The sequence below is a fragment of the Myotis nattereri genome, assembly GCF_964212035.1.
Source record: "Myotis nattereri genome assembly, chromosome: 16".
Classification (NCBI taxonomy): domain Eukaryota; kingdom Metazoa; phylum Chordata; class Mammalia; order Chiroptera; family Vespertilionidae; genus Myotis; species Myotis nattereri.
Genome location: NC_138091.1, coordinates 30,069,573 through 30,074,823, shown reverse-complemented (window position 1 = coordinate 30,074,823; position 5,251 = coordinate 30,069,573).

Below are 5,251 nucleotides of genomic sequence, written 5' to 3'. Positions count from 1 at the left end.
AAGCATGGAGTTCTTAATTTTGGTTACTGCATTTTTTTTTTTTAGTTCTAAAGTTTCTCTGTGATTATTTTTGTAGTTTCCACTTCTTTGCCATAATTATGAATCTTGCCTTTTGTCTTTATAAGCATTGTTATACTAAAGGCTATGACTAATATGTGATTCTATTATTGAGAACTCCTTGGACCCTTTTCTAGTTTCTGTGTTTTGTCTTGGTTATTGTGATTCTTGACTTGTCTTCTCATTGTGTCTTGTTCCTTGTGATTGTGTGCTGGACACTGTATGATAAAAACAGGGGGAAAGGCTTATGACGATGATCTCTTTCTTCAAATAGGATTTATACTTGCTTATGGAAGACAGCTAGGGACACTAGCAATTCAGGGTCATGTTAATACTTCATAGATTGAAATGACTTGAATCTTGGCTTCAATATTGTAGGGGAAGGCAGAAGGCATATAATTAATTACCTTGATATATAGAACTACTTTGATCTTCTTCCATATTATCATTATTCATAGGATAGTGAGCCTTTAGAGTTACAAAAGCAAGTAAAATGAACTCCATTTGAATGGAGGTATGGGCAGAGGTGGAAATCCAACCTGAACTCACTTCCTCACCCCACAATTCCTAAGAAGGCTCATTACAGTTTGATAACCAGTGGACTTGATGGTTGCTTTAGTTCTAGCTATCTCCTCACACATAAAAGAATAAATGCTACCTTCCAGTCATCTAAAAATGATAGTCGTTTAAGGAAAGATGACTTTTTCCCTTCTCCAGGTGGGAGATGGAGAGCGGGAAGGAAGCTCACATTTTTGGAGGCCTTATTGAGTGCCAGGCACAGAATCAGGCACTTTCCTTAACTCCCTGAAGAGCTATGCGGAATTGGCTTTATGCCCAATGGAGGGAGCACCTGGAGCTCAGAGATGAGTATCTGGCTCAAGGTCATGTGGCCGGGCTGCATGTCCAGCTCAGCTCTCTCCTGCTCCACTCCCATCCATGGAGCTGGTGTGCGGAAAACCAGGCACCTCAGAAAAGGAGGTAGAGGTCTGGGTCCAGGAAAATGTCTTGGAACATTTTTTTTTAAAGTATGAATAGATATATCTTTTTGCTTTCATATTTAAACACTTTTTTTCTTGATATTTAGTGTGATATTGGAGAGATTAACGAGATGCCTCAGCCCTAGGATATGGCTTCTTTTAATTTATAGTCTAAGCTTTTCTTTGCCTGGTTACCTACACTCACAGCCCTGGCCTAGAGGGCTAGAAAGAAGCTATTAATTAGGCTGAGTGTATGTATGGTGTGTGTGTGTGTGTGTGTGTGTGTGTGTGTGTGCGCGCAGGCGTGTGTGCATGCGCTCTAGGGATCAATTTGTGGCATTCCCCTATTTCTTAGTTACTAACATAGATTCCCACTTTTCCCAGGAGTTTTAGGAGAAACAGTCCCAAGCAGTTAGAACCCTTGCCATGAACTAAATCTGTAAGATGTTAAAAATTTTTCTATGGGAAAGAAAAAATGGTTTGTGGCTTTTGATTTCATTACCATTATACGGATGACTGTTTCTGGTTTGAGGGGGATGTGATAGTGACTAGACAGACACAGAATGCCAAGTGCACAGTAATAACGATAGCAACAGTATTGCTATCAGGGCACCACTGAGTAAGTGGGATGGTTAATTTTATGGGTCAACTAGACTGGGCCAGGGAGCACCCAGATCTTCGCTTAAACATTAAGACCGGCCTGTCTGTGGGGTGTTTCTGGATAAGGGTAACATTTGAACCTGCAGATTGAGTGAAACAGATTGATCTCGCAATGTGGGTGGGCTCCATCCCCTCCACCGAGCCCTGACTAGGACAAATGGCCGAGGAAGACAGCATCCTTCTTTGCTGTGTTTGAGCTGGGACATCGGTTTTCTCCTGCGCTCGGACTGGAACTTGGGTCTCCTGGTTCTCAGACTGAAACTGCACCTCCCGGGTCCTGGTTGTGGGCGGTGGGACTTCTCAGGCGCCACCATTGCATAAACCTGTGGGTTTCGAGTACTCCCAACTGTAAACCCACGTTTGCCCCACCCTGTACACATCTCCTGTTGGTGCCGTTTCCCTGGAGAACCCTAATGCGGTGGGTGATTCCTGGGGAGCAGGCCCTGCACGGAGACAGGTGCCGCACGCGACATCTCATTTAACGTGGTCCTCCGGGGTCTTAGGAATTCGGTCTTCCTGTTATATCCCCCTGCAGACGGGCCTTACAGCAGTTAAGTAACGATGCCAAGGCCATAGCTTAAGTGGGGGGCCAGGCGCACACGCACAGCCATGTGGCTTTGAGTAGGGCGATGAATTGATCTGAATTTATGTGTTAAGTGATCATGCCCACCTTATCGCCTGTCAGGGGAATTAAATGAGGCGATAGGGGTGAATTATTTGGAACAGGGTGGGTACACAGTAGAGACTCCGAAACAGTAGCTTTTGCTGTTTTATTTCCTGTTGTGCTACAACATTCAGAGGCTTTGCAGCTTGTGGAATAGATGTAATTCCTCCAACGTGACATATCACTAACATCTGAATTTGATCATTTGTTCATCTTCATTAAGCCCCAATGATACTCCATGTGATCCTGGTGGGGGAGGGGAACGGGATTACTGCGACATTTAAAATTCTGCATAAGCCAGGGAGAGGGAGGCGGCACACACCTGGAATCAGGGCGCAGTCCTGGTTAGACGGGCGTCCGACAGCTCCAGGCGGGCACACCTGAGGAAGCCCGCAGCTGCCGAGGGCGCCAGGAGGGGCTTCATTTCCCAAAAGGTGTTTGGTACTTCCTTCCACTCGAGCACGTTCCTTCTGCTCTGATAACTGCTGTCATCTTCCATCACAATCAGAGATGTCAGAGGGATTTTGCCGGGCATATGGCATTAATTTAGTTTTCCCTCTGCGGTCCTAGAGCGCTTGCAACAATGAAAACAAAACAACGCAAAGTGCTGCTCAGCCATCTATCAATTCATCTTTATCGGACAGCGGTCCCGTGCCGCCCGGCGAAGGACGGGCTCTCCATTTGGGAATCCGGGGAACGCACACACTCCTGTCCGGGGAGCGGCCCATTTCCCCTCCGCTCACTGTGCAGATTCCCTTGGGAAATGTAACAACCGCAGTCGCGTTTTCTTTTCATCGCAGCATTCCTGGGAATCCTGAGTGCTTGCTGGACAGTTGCCAGAGCCTGAGCACGGCCATCCACTGCTTGCTCAGTCCAGGGAGGGAGGCTGGCAGCCCCGAGGACGTCTGTCCTGTGGGCCACAGAGGCTCAGGGATGTTGGCCGGGCTCTGTCACAGCAGGGGCCACTCTGAAGGAACTCCCTCCACCCTTGTTCCTGGCCCATCCACCCTTCACACCTTGGAGAGCTTTTAAACAAATCTGGTGGTGCCATCGTCCTGCTTCAAATCTTTCCGTTCTTCACCCTTGTTCTTAGAAAAATGCCCAAACTCTTACTTGGCTTACAAGGCCCTTTCAGATCTGACCTGCTCACTTCTCCAGGCTTATTGCAGGCCATTCCCATTGCCCCCCCCCCCCCCCGAAACTATGTTCTGGCTACACTGAACCCCATTGTATCACGCTCTCTCGTCTCCCCGCCATTACTCAGGAGGCTCTGCCACCTTCCCACTCCCCCACATACCTGGCTAACGCTAACTATTGAAGTCTCCTTGTAGACAGAGCTTCCTCCAAGAAGCCCTGCCTGATCTCTCGGGTCTGGGTTAGATTCCTCCTCTGCTGCGTCTATTGGCCTCTCCTGCTGGCTGGCTGCTCCGTGAGAGTAAAAACCACGTGCACCTCATCCATGCGCAGCACCCACGCCCTGAGGGCCTGCGGAATTACCGACCAAGCAGTGAGTGGTTTATGAACTCATTCTGATGATACTTCTTGGGTAGCAGATCTCCGCTTGCATCCTAGTCAGGCATCGCTGGACCAGGCCTACGCGCTAGCCTCCAGCTGCGCCCTCAGCCCAGGGGGAGGTGGAGCCCTGTGGCTGCCTCCGGGCTCTCCTGCTGGGCACTGTGGTCAGCCTTCCTCCCAGCAAGGGGAAGCCCCCGCAGGAGCAGGGAGGAAGCGGGGAGGGCAAGGGAGGGCAACCCCCGCCTGTCAGCTCCTGCCTGCTCTGATGCCCTTTCTGACAGCAGCTGTGTCCTTCCCCACTGCAGCCCCCGCCGGGTTTCTCCTCCGTGACCCAGTTCCCAGGGTCTCCGCAACGTTATGTCTTCCCCTACCCCTCAGTCCTACAAGCGGAAATGGCTTCTACTGCTAGTTTCTGGGGGCTCCTCCATCACTTGCCTATGGACCTCGCCTCCTGTCTGTAAGGAGCGTCGGTATTTGGACATCTGGGTCAGCCTCAGCTCCTGCCAGGTTTCTGACTGGCCGAGTATTCCACGTGGTACAGATAAGATGATGATTTTCAAATTCTCTGGGATGGTTTCTGGACCTTTAGATTCTTGGAGGTAATCCTCCTGACAGCTCCAGATTGCTGCCTTATAACAGACAAGGGTTTCCAGAAGGCTTGCAATAAAATTTCCCCTCTCTGCTTAACTTTGAGCAGTTCCTCGATTTCCCTACTGTTTTTTCCCTAATCCACACAAATACTCACCTCAGGGGAACCAAACACAACGCAAGACGTGTCTTATAATCGATGATGCTGGCCAGGCAACCATAATGAAATAGTTCTTTATCTGTGTGTGCATGATCTGTGGCAGGAACGAACTCCTGCTCCTTGCATTTTCACTGAGTCAAGCGTTTAAGGACCGTCTGAGGAAGGAATGTGAATCCAGAGTGTTGTCTACAAATCTCCTATTAAATCCTTTTGAAAAGATTAAAGAAAATGCTTAGCATCAAAATTGCAGAGTAGATGACAAAGACTTGGGGGCAACTCCCAGAGACAGGGGTGGCGTTCCCCTTTAAGAAATGCTTCCTTTTGATGGCACGAAGGATGCCACTGTGAAAAATGTGAGCAGCAACTCTCATTCAAAAAGAGGTTCAGAAGAGTTCCATTCTGAACACATAGAAGTTTCAGGAACATCACCGTGTGTTTGTATCTAATTTGCCTTTATGTACATTACACACGATAATAATGTTCAAAAAACTTTGATTTGCATAAAGGGCCATAACGCAAAAATTCAAAGCACTATGTCGTATTTTAAATGCCTTTATTCAAATTTAGGAATACATGAACGAATGGTGAGTCTTATAATTGATGCAGCCTTAAATTGGGGAAATACTAATC